This window comes from Arvicanthis niloticus, chromosome 25 (assembly GCF_011762505.2).
Source record: "Arvicanthis niloticus isolate mArvNil1 chromosome 25, mArvNil1.pat.X, whole genome shotgun sequence".
NCBI classification, from domain to species: domain Eukaryota; kingdom Metazoa; phylum Chordata; class Mammalia; order Rodentia; family Muridae; genus Arvicanthis; species Arvicanthis niloticus.
In genome coordinates, this window is record NC_133433.1 from 37,328,605 (window position 1) to 37,346,171 (window position 17,567).

At 42.4% G+C, this 17,567-nt stretch overlaps 1 pseudogene; it reads left to right on the plus strand.

Moving 5' to 3' along the window:
- Window positions 1-628: 628 nt before the first annotated feature.
- Window positions 629-2,612, plus strand: LOC143438364 (uncharacterized; annotated as a pseudogene).
- The last annotated feature ends 14,955 nt before the right edge of the window (window positions 2,613-17,567 follow it).

Here is a 17,567-nt window from a genome sequence, read left to right on the forward strand (position 1 = left end):
TTTGTGTGATCACCTAGGACCTCTGAAGACCTCTTGGAGGTGGGTTTAAATCTGTGTGTCTGTGTGTCTGTGTGTCTGTGTGTCTGTGTGTCTGTGTGTCTGTGTGTCTGTGTGTCTGTGTGTCTGTGTGTCTGTGAGTGAGGTGTATTTGAGTGTGGTGTTTGGGTGTGGATTCTGGCTTCTGGCTCTGGTTTAGGTTATGACAGCTGCCGTTGTGCGACCATGAGGTCCAATGGTCTGAGGCTGAAAAATCTGGGAGATGTCCCAAGTGGAAGGGAGTCAGGATAGCCTGACTGCCCATTTTTTGAGTGAAGGAGACGAAGCACTCCTCCTACAGGGGAAGGTATGAGGACCTGCCCCATTGGAACTTGCATTTGGCTGACTATATAAGACTAAACGTGGGCGAGTGTGTTTGGCGGTGATAGGGTCTTGTGTGCTTATCCTGTTTTTGTGATAGGGTTTTGTGTTCTTATTTGTTTTTGTGCTAGGGTCTTGTGTTCTTATCCTGTTTTTGTGATAGAGTTTTGTGTTCTTATCCTGTTTTTGTGATAGGGTTTTGTGTTCTTATCCTGTTTTTGTGCTAGGGTCTTGTGTTCCTATCTGGATTTTGCGTTTTCTGGTGGACGAGATGGGACAGGCTGTGACAACCCCCTTGTCTTTGTCTATGGACCATTGGTCAGATGTTAGGGACAGAGGACGCTTATTGTCAGTAGTTGTAAAAAAGGGGCCTTGTCAGACCCTTTGCACCTCTGAGTGGCCAACTTTCAATGTGGGATGGCCACCTCGAGGGACTTTTGATTTACCCACCATTAGAGCCATTAGGGCAGTTGTTTTTCAGGAAGGATCAGGGTCGCATCCAGATCATCAACCATACATCACCGTGTGGGAAAACTTGGCTCGTTATCCACCCCCGTGGATCGAGCCTTTCCTCCCACCTCACCAACCAAGCTCCTGGGTCTTGGCTGTGCGAGAGGGCTCCACAGAAGGAAGACTGAAACCACGTCAGAATGAAAAAGGCGAGCCCAGCACCCCGCCAGTGTCCGTTTCAAAGATATACCCTGATATAGAAGAACCCCCTGAATGGCCCACTCCCCTGCCCCCACCTTACCCCCCAGCTCCCCAACCTGCACCCCTGCCCTCAGCCCCCGAACTGGCCCCAGCCTCCGGGGCCACAGGGGGGCCCTCAGCAGGTACTAGGAGCCAACGTGAAGCCACTCCTGTAGGACCTGACTCCACCGTGGCACTGCCCCTTAGGGCCGTTGGGCCGCCCCCAACTGGCGAGAACAAGCTGCAGCTCCTGCAGTATTGGCCTTTTTCCTCCTCTGATCTCTATAATTGGAAAGTTAACCATCCCCCCTTTTCAGAAAATCCTGCAGGACTCACAGGCCTGATAGAGTCCCTGATGTTTTCCCACCAACCCACGTGGGATGACTGTCAGCAGCTCCTATAGACACTGTTCACTACCGAAGAGAGGGAGAGGATTCTCCTTGAGGCTCGGAAAAATATCCGAGATAATCAAGGACACCCCGCCACTCAGGCTGCTATAGACGAGGGGTTTCCCTTGACCCGTCCTCCGTGGGATTACCACACGGCAACAGGTAGGGAATGGCTGTCCATTTACCACCGGGCTCTCGTGGCTGGTCTCAGGGGTGCAGCGAGAAAACCCACCAATTTGGCAAAGGTAAGAGAGGTTATGCAAGGAGCGACTGAACCTCCCTCTGTGTTCCTAGAGAGGCTCATGGAGGCTTACCATAGGTACACTCCTTTTGACCCTATGTCAGAGGGGCAGTGAGCTTCCGTAATCATGGCTTTCATTGGGCAGTCCACCCCAGACATTAGAAGGAGGTTACAGCATATTGAGGGATTGCAAGATTATACTATCAGAGATGTGGTGAAGGAGGCTGAGAAAGTGTATCATAAGAGAGAGACAGAGGAAGAGAAACAGGAGAGAGAAAAGAAAGAAAGGGCTGAGGATGAAGATAGAAGGGAAGAGAGACAAGAAGAGAACCTAACAAGGATACTGGCCACAGTGGTAGGAGAAGGAAGGCGTCAGGGAACTGGAAGGGCTAGACAGACAGGGAACCTGGGTGACGGCAGAAGGCAGGGGCCAAGGAGACCCAAAAGAGACCAGCTGTTACTAGAGAGAGATCAGGGTGCATACTGCAAAGAGAAGGGCCATTGGGCCCGAGAGTGTCCTAAAAAGAAAGAGACCAAAGTGCTGTCCTTAGATAATGAAGATTAGGGAAGTCGGGGTTTGGTTCCCTTCTCCGAGCCTAGGGTAACTCTGAAAATAGAGGGGACCCCTAGATTTCTTGGTGGACACGGGAGCAGAATATTCTGTGCTTAAAAAACCTCTGGGAAAGATGCAAGATCAAAAGACGCTGGTGATTGGGGCTACAGGACAAAAACCGTATCCGTGGACGACTTCTCGTACAGTGGATCTTGGAAGAAACCAGGTATCCCACTCATTTTTAGTAACACCAGAGTGCCCTACGCCCTTACTGGGCAGAGACTTGTTAACCAAATTAAAGGACCAGATAAAATTTGCCCCCTCTGGACCGGAACTGTCATGGGGAACTGAGACACCCCAAATGTTAATATTGTCCCTTTAGCTAGAAGAAGAATACTGGCTATACCGAGAGAGAGAAGCCCCCCCGAGGAGCTTCAGGAATGGTTACTTCGATTTCCTCAGGCATGGGCTGAGACAGGGGGCACGGGAATGGCTAGACAGGCCCCCCCTGTGGTGATTGAGCTCAAGTCTGGAGCCACCCCCATTAGGGTCCGACAGTACCCCATGAGCAAGGAAGCCAGAAAGGGCATATGCCCCCACATTAAGAGACTGTTAGAACAGGGGATTTTAGTCCCTTGCAGGTCCCCTTGGAACACCCCCTTATTGCCAGTAAAAAAAACCGGGGACAAACGACTATCGTCTGGTACAGGATCTTAGGGAAGTCAACAAGAGGGTACAAGATGTCCACCCTACAGTGCCCAACCCCTACAACTTGCTCAGCACATTGCCACCCACTCAAACCTGGTATACCATCTTAGATTTAAAAGATACCTTCTTCTGTCTGAGGTTACATCCAAACAGCCAGCCCCTGTTTGCTTTCGAGTGGTGGGACCCTGAGAGTGGGAGAACCGGACAACTCACGTGGATGAGGTTACCCCAAGGATTCAAAAACTCCCCAACACTGTTCGATGAAGCTCTACACCGGGACCTTGCCCCCTTCTGAGCTAATAACCCGCAGGTGACTCTTATCATTTATATTGATGACATTTTGCTGGCCACAGAGACCCAAGAAGATTGCGAACTGGGGACTCAGAAGATCCTGGCTGAGTTAGGTGAGTTGGGGTATCGGGTCTCTGCTAAGAAAGCACAGCTATGTCGAACTGAGGTGACATACTTGGGATATACCCTAAAAAATGGACAGCAGTGACTCACAGAAGCCAGAAAACGGACAGTCACACAAATCCCAACCCCAACCACCCCTCGCCAGGTAAGGGAATTCCTGGGGACTGTGGAATTTTGTAGGCTTTGGATTCCAGAATTCGCCACTTTGGCAGCCCCATTATATCCCTTGACAAAAGAAAAAGGGAAGTTCATCTGGACAAAAGAACACCAGGTGGCTTTTGAAACTCTTAAAAAGACACTGCTACAGGCCCCTACCCTAGCACTGCCAGATTTAAGCAAGCCTTTTACCCTATATATTGATGAGAGAAAAGGGGGTCACCAGAGGGGTCCTCACCCAAGGTCTAGGACCTTGGAAGCATCTGGTGGCTTATCTGTCAAAAAAACTAGATCCTGTGGCTAGCGGATGGCCCTCTTGCCTGTGAGCAATAGCTGCAACAGCCACACTGATAAAAGATGCTGATAAGCTAACTCTGGGCCAGAAAGTGACAGTAGTGGCCCCCCATGCCCTCGAAAACATCATCAGACAACCGCCAGACCGCTGGATAACCAACGCTAGAATCACCCATTACCAGAGCTTGTTACTAACAGAGCGAGTGACTTTCGCTCTACCTGCTGTCCTCAACCCCGCTACCCTGCTACCTGAAGCCGATGAGACCCCAGTACATCAGTGTGAGGAGATACTGGCTGAAGAAGCAGGGACCCGGTCAGATTTGACCGACCAGCCGTGGCCTGGGGCGGAGACCTAGTTCACCGACGGAAGTAGCTTCATGAAAGAAGGTAAGCGAAGGGCTGGGGCAGCGGTAGTAGATGGAAGGACTGTCAGTTGGGCTAGCAGCCTGCCGGAAGGAACTTCGGCGCAAAAAGCAGAACTTATTGCTCTGATCCAAGCCCTAAAACTGGCAGAAGGGAAGTCTGTAAACATTTATACTGATAGCCGATACGCTTTTGCAACAGCCCATGTTCATGGGGCAATTTACAGACAGCGTGGGTTGCTGACATCTGCAGGCAAAGACATTAAAAATAAAAAGGAGATTCTTGATTTACTAGAGGCAATCATCCACTGCCCAGGACACCAGAAGGGGACTGGCCCTATCGAAAAGGGAAACCAGATGGCAAATCAGATGGCTAAAGAGGTGGCACACGGACCAATGACTCTTATAGCCAAAGTGGGGTCCCACCAGGATGAGAGGGCCCTGGAAAAGAGAGTCCTCACAGAAGAAGAGGGGCTAGAATACCTGACCAGTATGCACCGCCTCACGCACCTGGGGGCCAGAAAAATGATAGAACTATCCAACAAATCCCCTTACCACATTCCTAGGCTCCAAAAGACAGCCGAAGATCTGGTAAGAAACTGCAGGGCGTGTGCCCTCACTAATGCCGGATCCAGCAGGCATAGTGGGGGAAAGCGCCTACGGGGAGATCGACCTGGAACTTATTGGGAGGTCGATTTCACAGAAGTCAAACCTGCCCAATACTGCAACAAATATCTTCTAGTTTTCATAGATATTTTCTCAGGGTGGGTTGAAGCATTTCCCACCAAGAACGAAACAACAAATGTAGTGGCCAAGAAGATACTGGAAGACATCCTTCCCTGATTTGGAGTACCTAAGGTAATTGGGTCAGACAATGGGCCTGCCTTCGTCGCCCAGGTAAGTCAGGGACTGGCCAGACAACTGGGGATAAATTGGAAGTTACATTGTGCTTACCGACCCCAGAGCTCAGGGCAGGTAGAAAGAATGAATAGAACTATTAAAGAGACCCTTACGAAACTATCGATTGAGACCGGTGGGATTGACTGGACAGCCCTTCTCTCCCTAGCCCTGTTCCGTGTCCGGAACACACCCGGACCTTTGGGACTAACACCCTTTGAGATACTGTTCGGTGCACCTCAGCCTCTGTTTGAAACCCTAGATAGTGTGACACGCCCTGATGATAATAATTTTATACCTTCCACCCACCTTTTAGCCCATTTAAAGGCCCTTGAGACGATCAGGAGAGATATTTGGGAACAGCTGAAAGACACTTACACCGCCGGAGACCCTGCAGTTCCCCATCAGTTTGAGATTGGAGATGCCATCCTGGTACAGAGACACTGGATGGGAAATCTCGAGCCGCGCTGGAAAGGACCCTACCTGGTACTGTTGACAACCCCAACCGCCATTAAGGTGGAAGGGATCCCCACCTGGGTTCATGCTTCACATGTCAAAAGGGCCCCTCCCGAAACTAGTCCAGATGAGTGGATTTTGGAAAAGACTAATAATCCTCTTAAGTTGCGTTTATGGCATAAATGCAACCCTGAGTCAGGACAGCAACCCCCACGCCCCGATGTGACAAACCTGGGAGGTGATTAATGAAGAAGAAAACGCTGTGTGGTCAACTACTACTATACATCCTCCATGGACTTGGTGGCCAGATCTTACGCCTGATATCTGTAAGTTAGCAACCGGATTGCTTACCTGGGATCTTCCAGACCACACAGACCTAACTAAACCACCCACCCGCTGAAAGACAGTGTGTTCCTAACAGGATAGGAGGCACACTTGGGTGCTCAGGACAATTCTACCGGGCTAATCTCCGGTCCTCAGGATTTTATGTTTGCCCTGGTCAGGGCCACAATCGGAAGCTCCGACACAAGTGTGGGGGGACCTCTGATTTTTATTGCGCTACATGGGGATGTGAAACTACCGGTGAGGCCTACTGGAATCCTACTTCCACATGGGACTTGATTACGGTAAAGAGGAACAGCAGCTATGATAAGTCCAACCAAGGAGAGAGAGATAGTTCTAAATATCCTGAGAATGGGTGCGGATTTGAAAATAGTCCCAATGGAGCCTGTAAAAATAGCTACTGCAACCCCATAGTTATAAGATTCACTAATGCAGGGAAACGAGACCATCGGAGTTGGCTTAAGGGAAACAACTGGGGATTGCGTATAGATGCTGCTGGAAAAGACCCTGGGTTAATTTTTAAAACTAAGTTGACCCTAGAAACCCCCTCTCCAATGCCTATGGGACCTAACAAAGTCCTTCTTGCTCAGGGGCCCCCTCCAAAGTCCCTTACTCAAACACCAGTCCAACCTGCGCCAGTGACTGCTTGTCCTTATGATTTTACCCCCTCACAAGGCCCCAAGATCTTGACCACACCACCTGATCCTTCAACAGGACAGAGACTATTTAATTTGGTCATTGGAGCCTTCCACGCTCTAAATAATACAAGCCCAGACTCTACTGAATCTTGCTGGCTATGTTTAGCAACAACACCCCCATACTATGAGGGAATCGCCATGAACGGTGCCTTTAATAACACCACTTCCCATCATTCCTGCACTTGGGGAACTGAGAGAAAACTAACTCTAACTGAAGTATCGGGGTCAGGTTCAGGACTCTGCCTAGGTACCCCACCTGCCTCCCACAGACATCTGTATAATCAGACAGTCTCTAGTCCTAAAACATCTATCACCTATTATTTGGTACCAGGGCCCAACCGATGGTGGGCTTGCAGTACAGGACTCACCCCTTGTGTGTCTACAAGTGTATTCGAACCAATTACAGACTTTTGTGTGCTTGTGCAACTGGTACCCAGAATTTATTATCATGCTGTGGGTAGTTTCGAAGATAAATTCGATATCAGGCCAAAAATATACAAGAGAGAGCCAGTTTCCCTCACTTTAGCCATCTTACTGGGTGCAGGCATTACTGCTGGCATAGGAACAGGAGCTGCCGCAGTGGCCACCGGCCAGCAAGGCCTTAATGCTCTCAGTACTGCTATTGATGAAGACCTAAAAATACTAGAAAAATCTGTTTCCAACTTAGAAAAATCTTTATCATCTCTATCAGAAGTAGTGCTCCAACTCGATTTGTTGTTTTTAAAAGATAGTGGACTGTGTGCAGCCCTTAAAGAAGAGTGTTGCTTTTATGCTGACCATACTGGAGTAGTCAGAGACTCAATGCAGAGGCTTAGAGAAAGATGAGATAAGAGACAAAAAGATCGAGATGCCCAACAGGGCTGGTTCAAGTCCTGGTTCTCACGATCTCCCTGGATGACTACCTTGTTTTCTGCCTTAGCTGGACCGGTGACGATAATTTGCTTAATTTTGATTTTCGGTCCATGAGTGATAAATAGAGTTATGACCATCGTCAAAAACAGAGTTGATGCTGTCCAATTAATGGTGTTGAGACTACAGTGCCAACCACATGAAGATCCTGATAAGGTAGAAAATGATTTTTAGAGCCTAGGCTAGATATTTTAAGGTTAAAATTATTCAGGAGAGGGAGAGGGAAAATAAAAGAAAATTTTATGGGTCCCATGAATTATAGATTCTTTTTCCCTAGCCTGAGTAGCTAAAGTTGCCCCTCTGGTTTGCCAACCAGAGGCCAGTTAATCCATAAACAAAGAATGCAGAGTTACAGGACAATGGGCTACCAAGCCATCCCAGGAATGAAGATAAGAGATAAACATCCGCCTGCAGGAACTGCTCCCCGCCCCCATGGACTGGTTTGGCCAGATGTTCAAAAATTGGAAAACAACCAATCGTGTGCACCTGCGCGAAAGTTTCTCCTTTTCCCCACCCCGAGCTTATATTAACCCTAAACCCTGGAGCCACAAGGTCGATGCCCCTGTCTCCCACACTGAGACACGTATTGGCCCGGAACGGTCCGCCATTAAACTACCTCGTGTTCTTGCAGCAAGTTGGTCTTCCGTGTGTCCTTTGGGTGCGCGCCATCCTGTGACTCGAGTGGGGTCCATTTTGGGGGCTTCCCGAGCCTTATAGTATTATCATCTCTGAAATCTTTCTCTCTCTCTCTCCACTCTGTCTTTCTCTGTCTCTATTCTCTTCTCAACACCTCTTCCCATGCTTTAAGTATATTCTATACTATACTCATTGTGTGGATGGTATCTCAGGGGGAAAAGATACCTCAGTATGAGCCCATTGAGACACCCCTCCCACCCTCACCATACTTGGCTCTACAAAGCATATCCTTGACACTTTTTATAAAACACAACACTGATAAAATTAATTATAGGAAAAAATCTTTATTCAGCCTCAAGTATGTGTTTTCAAGGTTAAGCTTAAAACAAGTAACCAAAATCAAGCAGTTTAGCTCAAACAGATAATGTTCAATAGTCCCCAGACTTGTCAAAGATCTCCTCATTATGGCATTTAAAAAGTTTAATGGAAAAAGCTTACTATGACAGAGATCCCACTTTGGGATCCCATTTTGGGGTATCAGTAACCCCAAGGTCTCCAAAGTAGATGATGGGGTATGACGACAGCTTCACCTGGATTTTCGAAATGCTAACCATTGTGAAAGACTGTCCCATGCCTTAGCTGCCACAAGTACAATGCCCAAACTATAGACATGCAGAGCAATGGAAAATTGATTGCCCCACTTATCACAGACAAAGCAGGTTCAATCCCCCAAGTTCCTCTTCACACAGGATATGTCTCTCATGTCTTCTGGGCCTGGCAGCTGAAGACTGATGCTGCCCTGAGGCCTCTGCCCCAAACAAAGCCCTGAAGACCACGGGGACCTGGTGGGGTGACCATCTAGGTAATGAGTAAGTCTGTCATTTTAATTGATACATAGGCCATCTGAATTACACTTTCTGCTATAATTCCTCCTCAGATCTCTCAAGGTATTGGCAGCTAGGGCAGCTATAGCTTTGTCAGCTTGGTGGCTGCAACAGGCCACCAGGTTCTTCCCTAAGGCTGCAGACATCTTGTTAGTTCCTTTCATATGTAAAAATTGGGTCTTGCTTTTATTAGAGGTATTATGTCTCCTGCTGAGAAAAGTAGACAGGCTTGCTTAGCTAGCATGTTTCATATTAAAGAATAAACAAGCTTCAGGTGTAACTTCTTACTGCTTCTTTATTTAAAGGAATTTGCTTTGCAATGACTCTTCTCAGTAATAACTATTTATATCTCTTACCAGAGATATAAATTATGAGATGGAAAAAAAAGGGTTAAAAACCACATAAGTTGTAAATGTATAAAAAAGTAATTTAAGGTATTGAAAAATGGGAAATGCTTCAGATTTCTTTTCCTGCTTATGCTATTGTCATACTGTGATTTCAAGAGTTCACAGTTTTATGATTAAAAAGGAGCTCTGATAAGCTGGTAGAGTGCTGATTGTTATTATCAGGCACAAGCTCAATATTCTAAATTTCCTTGTTTCCTAAATATAGACTTAAAGGTGCTTCCTTTGGGCTAGAGACATCTCTGTCCAATCTATATATGTGGCTCTCTGGACAGAGGAAAAATGTTCATGTTCTTTAACCCAAAGATATGAATTTTATTAGGATTCAAAGGTGTTAGTCTATGTGAGCTGTTTTACAAATACCTGTTGATCATTTTTTTTTTTCTGCAGTGTGGATTTCAGTACAGATTGGTACTGCAAATATATCTAAAATGTTTAGGTCTTTTTGTAAATTAAAAATTTATGTAAGCTTCAGAGAATCAAGACTTAGGTCAGCCTCGTACAATTCTAAACTACCCCAGATAAATACACCCTAAGTTTTCTCACCTGTCTCATCCTGAGATGGTGATCTCTTCTTTCTTTCTTTTAGTCTTGGGACTCAGCCCCTCCCCCAACTACTAGAACTATGAACCTGAAAGTTCCAAATGTAAGATTTTTCTTTAAATTCCTAAATTTTAAGTTCTGTCATTAGTCTATGCCTGTCTCAGATATAGTAGATTTATACTTAGCTGATAAACACCATCCAAGCAGCAGCTGCTAACTACAACCTGCTCCAAAAAACTTGCTAAAAGCTGATATGGACCAGTCCAGCCAATGTCATTGTTCTTTGTCTGTCTCTTCAGGTGAATCAGCTAACCAGATATTTCTGATGCCTCATTGCCTAAATTTCCTCCTGGTCTTGATTAGCATTACCAGCCTTCCTGGGCTCTGACAACAACTGAGTTTCAGCAGGAAGTAGTAACAGAAGAGAATAAGTTGCCCTTGTTTCCCAACAAGCTAGAATGTTAGAAGAAAAAAACAAAAAACAAAAAACAAAACAAACAAACAAAAAACAAACAACAACAACAACAAAACTCCCTGGAATAGTGGACAAAATGGCTTCCTCTAGTGCCTTTCGGCATACCAGGAAAGGTACCTGTTAAAAGCAAATAGACCCAGATCTATCAACCATTAGATTTATTAGTTAAAATAGTTAGACAATATAATAGGGCACTCGACCTTCTCTATGTAATACAGAACAGGTATTACATGGCTTTAAAATAAAATTGGTTTTCTATATAAACCACCTGAGATTAAATAAATAACTGCTCTCCATTCTCATTTCCAGGCTATAACTCTGATATCAGCCACCTCAGGGCACTTGACCCTTCTGCTTCTGCTAATTACAACTGACCCATTAATGAATTAATTAAATGATAAGTTTTGTCTGGATACCATTAAGCTGATGGTTATTACACCTCAATATAAACTGATAGTCAACACAGAGTTAAGGATTTGACTCAAGATACAACTCAAGAGAAGGAGGTCAATGTGAAAACCAAAGTTAAATGTTTGAAGCTTTGTTTTCACTTTCCTTTTTTGGGATATTTTATTTATTTACAATACAGATGTCATCCCCTTTCCCCCATTTCCCCTCCCTAGAACCCCCTATCCTAAATCCCCTCTTCCTTTATACTTTTATACCATTTTGATTACATACATGTATTAAGGTCAGTTCTAGGTTGAGGATCTAGCAATACATTAGATGCAAATAGTCAAGAAACAAGCAATACAATAAGCACAAATAGTCAAAAGAAAAGCAAGGCATTAAACCCAATTACATGAACACTCTCGTGATCACTGTTTCTGAAGGCTTCTCAGGATGACCAAAGTATCTGAGCCTACTTCCCTATCCTAGTCCAAGGTCATTTACATGTCTGTCTGAGGCCTACTTCCTTGCTCTAGCCTAAAATTTAGATTCTTGTCTGAAATTGCTTCTTTGTTCTAGTCTAATATTTAGATTCCTGCCTGAGATTACTTTTTTGTTATAGCCTATGATTTAGTTTCCTACCTGAAATTACTTTTTTGTTCTAGTCTAATGTCAGATTCCTGCTTGGAGCCTGCTTCCTTGTTCTTGGCCAATGTCATATTCCTGCCAAACAGCCCATTTCCTTGTCCTTGGCACATGTCAGCTTTTTGCTAAGGAGCCCCAAAGGCTCTCCACCTCTCCCCCCTTTTTATTTTCTTAACAAGACTGAGCCTGTCTTGGGTTGTTCTGACAAGAATGCCTTCCTTACCCATCATGAAATATGCATTATTAAAAGCAATGCAATTCTGTCTTAGATTGGTAAGGGTCTGTGCAGAATCTTACCTGTCCTTGGCTTCCCGGCCTGTTAATTTAATAACTCTGTCTGGGGGTCCATTTTCAGGTTCAAGCCATGTACTTTGGTCGCCAACATGTTGATGTTCTTAAAGATAAGCTTTAACACAATGGGCAGGAATAAAAGTATTCCTAGGACAAGAAGGGCTAGCCTGATCAAGTTATATGTGCCATTTCTGAGATTTGACCAAATGGAAATAATGACCTCAGGCCATGGATAATTTTATCGGCATTATCTGCAGCATCCATGGTCAACAGAGCAGCATTCTTTAAATTTGTAATCTCACTATGCAAAGTTAACACACCCAGAGAGGTATTAGGATTATGCCAAATATCCTACAGGTATCTTTAAACTTTTTTCTAATTATAATGATAATCACTATGAATTTCAAAAGTAACACTACTCCAATGATATTTGTCATGACACTTGGGATGGCTCCTAGCTCTTGAACCCTGAACCTCCTTCAGATAATTTGAGTGGGTTATAAAGCATCATTCGTTGTTCCAGATACCTATATAAATCCTTTTGTATACTCAAAACATTAGTAACATTTTTTGCTAGATAGTCAACAAAAATAGTTGTCTTAAATCCTTGTGCCAATGCTATTGCAGAAGCAGAGGTGCTATCAATTAATGAAATTAAAGCTGTCATACCAGCAATAATCAAGCCCACCACCCTCTTGCTTCTGCTTAAAGCCTAACTCACTTCTTCCAGCACTTTCAAGCTTTTTTTTAGAGAATCAAGGTTTTCTAATACTCAGGGCAGTGAGACAAAAGCTGGTTGATAGACCCCCATAACAGACATGCCAGGTTTCAACACACTAACATAATTGAAAATTATACACTCAATGCAACTTACAATAAATGCTGTAGAAGAGACAAAATCAATTTTAGCTTGACAATTAAAAGAACCTTAAAACATGCACTAACCCTTGTTTGAAATCCTGTCCCAACTTTATCTCTTGCTATCATAACATCATAGTGAGCTACAGCTAACTTCTAAATATGTCTCTGACAAAGTCTAGATTCAGTCTTCCAAAAGTAGACTGTTATTTCCCATATTGGATTGATTTCTAGACCAGTACATGATTGAGTCCAAATACCTGGTCACCTTTAAGAAGGATACAAGAGACATAATTTCTCTTTTTGATTCTCTATTGCACAAGGTCTAAGAACTTGAGGTGAGGCAGCTTGTTCCATCTGGGATATAGTCAAGCCAAATGTGGGTCAGGAACATATGTCCAATTCAGCTCCCCAGTCCCTTTGTCAGGGCACTTCAGAAAGCTCACAGGTGAGCATCATTCTTTGTCTCAGCAACAGTATATCTCACCAATCTTTTTAAAGTTCCATGGGCCTCTTTTACAATACCTTGTCCTTGAGAATTATATAAAAATTCCTGTAATAAATTGTTGACAAAAAGTCTTGACTGCTCAACTACAATTGCCAGACTCATTATCTGTCTTTTTCTAAAATTGGATATATTATTTATTTACCTTTCAATGTTATCTCCTCTTCCATTCTCCCCAAATCCCCTTATCCAATCCCCCCTCCTCCTATTTCTATGAGGGTGTGCTCCCACCATACTTTCATTCCTGCTTCCCTGCTCTCAAATTCCCCAACACTAGGGAATCCAAACTTTCAGGCACCAAGGCCCTCTACTTCCACTGATGCTTGACAAGGCCACTCTCAACTACCTATATAGGTAGAGCCGTGAGTCCCTTCCTTTGTGTTCTCAGGCTGGAGGTTTAGATCCTGGGAGCTCTGGTTGAGTGTTATGTTACTCACTTGTTTTCACTTTCCTAAACAAGTTTGTTTGACTCATCAGCACCTACATCAGAATTGATCACATGTGTGTGGGAGGTATGTGGGCAGGAAATATGTCAGGATGGACTCCTGAGTGGATATAGGCTGGGTGTAGGTCAGCAGGAAGTATGTGAACATATGTGATTTTCTCAAATTGAACCTGATGAGAAATATGGTAGGATTGTGTTTTTAAGTCACTTCAAGGAATGACTAATGGCTATATTTCTGGGAACCCCAAGTTGAAGCTGGACAGAGCCCATCTACCTATCCAATATTTTTGTAGCTTCCTTCAAACTTGGCTTTAAGTTGAGCTAGTGGACTTACAAAGGCATCTGTCTACATCTGTCAAATGTTACCACTATCACAAAACACATAGCTTCATGACAACTGTTTCAGTTGAATGGATTGTACTGGAGTAAACACTCCTTCAAACAAGAATCTGGTAATCAACAAATATTGTGTCTTGAGTCTTTGTCTTAAAATCTGAGCTGGATGGAGGTCAACATAAGAGGGAAAATGATGTCAACAGGTAAAATACTGAAAGATTGTGCTTATTTTCCAATTAAATAGACAGACTTCTCAGTCTCTCCAACACTTACAAGGTTTTGTTGATACTTCATAACTGTAGTTCGTTACTTTTATGAATTTTAATAAAAACATTTGTGTTTTCTGATTGTCTTAGGCTACCCCTGTGAAATGTCATTGAACTCTCAAAGTAGTCATGGCCCATAGATTGAGAATCACTATCTTATCTCCTCCAAAGCATGTTTTAATAATTAAGCTATCCTGAGTAATGGAAAAATGTAATATTAATGTGCTTTCATTAAAAGAAAACTGAAGTGGACATTCCTGGTTTCTTTGGAGACTCACTGTTTCATGTAACATTTTTCTGTAAGCTATCTTATGAGAGAATGTTTTGCTGATGCAGACACTTTAAAGGAATGAGTGACATTTGGAAAGCATATAAATATAACTCAAGTCAGTGAATAATGCTATTGCATTGGGTCACCTTGCCTACATTTTACTCATCTTCACTGATCTTTGCTTGCCGTGAGTTCATACAGAGAAAAGATCCAGAGACATTCTCATGATCTTTTGGGTACTTCTTGCTACTTCAACAGACTAGTGCCAAGTCAGTGGAGCCTCAGAGTTTCATCTAGAATGAAACAATGATATTGATATATCATTGGTTCTGGCTCATTGGACTGAAATGCCACTACTGATTCATGTTTGATGTATTGGACTATAGTGCTGATATTCTACCAATAAAGATTGGAATGGTTTGCTCAAAAAAACAACCAGGCTATTATGGTAAATGCTTCTTCTGTTCATTTATTTAATACATCCTTTAATACCATTTGGCAATGACTTTTTTCATTTTGTGTAAAACACAGCAAATCAGACACTAAATGAAACACTTCCACTCACAAAGTCACATAGCTAACTTCTCAAAATCCATATTCCAAAGTACTAAGCACCAATACCTTAGATGTTGACTATGTTCAGAGACTGTATATTTATGGAGATAATGTGAGTAAAAATTATGGTATCTGGGTAAGTGCTAATCCAGTATAACCACTGTCCTTTAAGCAGCAAAATGTAACTTAGATTTACATGCACAAGAGGACCATATGAAGAAACGGGTAAGATAGATAACTACAATCTAGGAAGGGGGCTTTCAATAGGAATGGGTCTTATTTGCAGGCTCTAACAATCAAAAGTGGAAAAAAATACCAATCTCTTTCATTTCACCAGCCCAGACTGTGGTCGTTACTTACAGCCACAGCACAGCAAACCAGCGCATACTAAAAAACAATGTACCTCCAAGCCTGTTTCCCAGATTTATTCAGTTGTTGGCTACACTTATAAATATATTAATCCAATAATATGCATCATAATACCTAGAGTGCTAAAGATAATTTACAAAACTTTATGTAGTAAAATATACTATTAATAGCTGCCAATGTGCAATGAATGTAATTAAATCTCTACTTTTTTAATGTATAAAAAGATTTGTTAAAAATATTAGTAAAGACATTTTTAAAATAAATTTCATCAAAACTAAATGTAGGCTGTGCTTCATACTTTAGGGGCATTCTCCCTGCCACAAATACAAAAGATTGGATTATCACACAGACCCCAATGGTTCCATCTCTTAGGCAGCACTAAGCAGCACTACTACCCAAGACACGGTCCCTTGGGCCACATCTGACTCATAGCCAGAGGAACATGTGCCAACTTGGAGCCATTGCAGAGCTTTGTGACTCTTAAATTTTTACCTAAAGTAGCCATGCAATAGTAATAAAATTATATCACTAGTCCATATTCTTTAAACATCCAACTCCAATTATTTTGAAAAGACAATTTATTTACAGTAAGTACCCTAGATAAACCAGAGAATTTTAAGGAAGCACTGTTAGTTATCTTTCCATGTGTCAAAGCATTAACCACAGATTTTTAGAATGATTTTCATGTCAGCTAGAGTTTCTCTGTGAATATAGAGGAAAGGAGTCTGTTTGTGCTCCCAATTTCAGCAGAATGGGTACTACACATACACTGAGGATAAGGAATCTGAAATCTGAAAATCTGGTTTAGAAATAAACAATTTTGGTTATAGTATGGAAATTCAGATCAGTGTACCCCATCTGGTTCACATTCTCTTGACCACTGTTTGTTATATTGTTCTAGGGCATTTTTTCCTTTTGTTCATATAAAAATATTTGTAAAATTGAATAGTATATGATATCAGTGATGTCCAGAAAACTTCTGAAAATAAATGCTAAAGCACATAAATTATGACATCACCGTCATAGAATATATTTGACATGAAAAGGAAACTTCACTACTTTTTAGCAAATATAAGAGATAATCTTCTATCTCTCTCTACTTCTTAGTCATTGAAACGAGATAACAATACATACATAAGTATTATTCCCACTTTTGTACCAGGAATAAGTTATTCAGTCATAATCAGGTTTGATTATGATATGGTGGTTTGATTAAGAAAGACCATACAAATTCACATACTTAATGTTTGACCCCCAGTTAATGAAATAGTCTAGAAGTATGGTCTTGTTGCAGGTGGTGTGTCACAGGGGTGAGCAATTTTAAAACCTCAAGTCAGGGTCAGTCTCTGTGACTATAATTTGTGAATCAATTGTGATCTCCTCTCTACTACTCCAGTGTCAGGCTCCACACCATGATGATTATGTACTAAGAATCTAAAACTGTAAACAAGTTGTCAATTAAATGTTTTCCTTTATATGTTTACTTAATCATAGTGTTTTCTCACAGCAATAGAAAGGTAATTAAGACAAAGGGGCACACACTGATGTCATATGAAAAACAGAAGCATGACTGACAAAAGCATTAACAATAGAAGAAAAGCTCTAATCATTATTACCTTTGATAACTAACCTGTAATTCTATGGAATATAATATATCTTACACAAGTTTCAGTATAAATATTCATATAGTTAAATGCATCCAGCTAATTCTTTCAGAATTGTGTGAAAGATAAGCATTGTATAAACAGAATGAATACCAGTGAAATTATGAAGTATGTTTTAAATTTCCTTTTGATAAAAAGATAATAATCACTTAATTGTGGATTTAAAACAATCATTTAAACTAAGCAAAAAAATTTAATGCTTAATATACATGGTAATAAAATATTAGGAAGGCTAGAGTTATGTTTTTAGTTTAAATTACTGTGCTTAAAAAAAAAAATCTGTGAAACAAAAACGTTTCTAGCTTGTAAGTCCCACTTGCCCAAGGACAGGTAACTTCCTGGAGTGCTGAAACCTGTCATTCATGTAAAATAACAAGCTGCATGTTTTCATGTCTATAAACAATGTTGGTTGCCCCAACTGCACAGGATGTGCTTGGTAACATTGGGAGGTGAGTAGGCAGGAAGTACGTCAGGATATATGCTTGTTTCCTATTGGACAAAGGTGGGAAGTACATAGCCTTATAGGTTTTGCCTTTATAAGCAACAGACTAATGTACTTTGTAA